Below are 493 nucleotides of genomic sequence, written 5' to 3'. Positions count from 1 at the left end.
ACATCAACTGAATTGAATTTATACTTTGGAACGATATGATGACGGAATAGATAGGTATTGCTGGATGAGCTGTAGAGCATGGGGCAAGCTTTAGCTATGTTCTCCAAATGAGAGTGCTTGAGGTTTTGTGCTTTTTTGGTGAATTTCTACCCGCCGCTGGCGCTGGCTGGCTGTATTAATTAAAAACAATATTAAGCTTCATACCTACCATGTGGTTAATAAATGAGCAAACGTTAATTTGTTTTAATATAAAAGTATTATGAAGCTCATTTAAGTCTAATAAACAAAAATAAACATTGTACCGATGATATATTGACAGCTAAAAATATTGCTCAGTTTACAAAGCTCAAACTAACACACTATTGGCGTTTTTCTTTTTTAGTTCAGAGTTGAGCTCTGAGCAGAGTCTGAGCGAGCAGAGTAGAGTAGAGTTCTGAGCAAAGTATGTTCAGAGCAGGGTTGTTGCGGATGTACAAATTTTGACATCCGCGAG

Source organism: Eupeodes corollae, chromosome 1 (genome assembly GCF_945859685.1).
Source record: "Eupeodes corollae chromosome 1, idEupCoro1.1, whole genome shotgun sequence".
Taxonomy (NCBI): domain Eukaryota; kingdom Metazoa; phylum Arthropoda; class Insecta; order Diptera; family Syrphidae; genus Eupeodes; species Eupeodes corollae.
The sequence above is the reverse complement of the archived record's forward strand: the minus strand, read 5'-3'. Positions refer to the sequence as shown.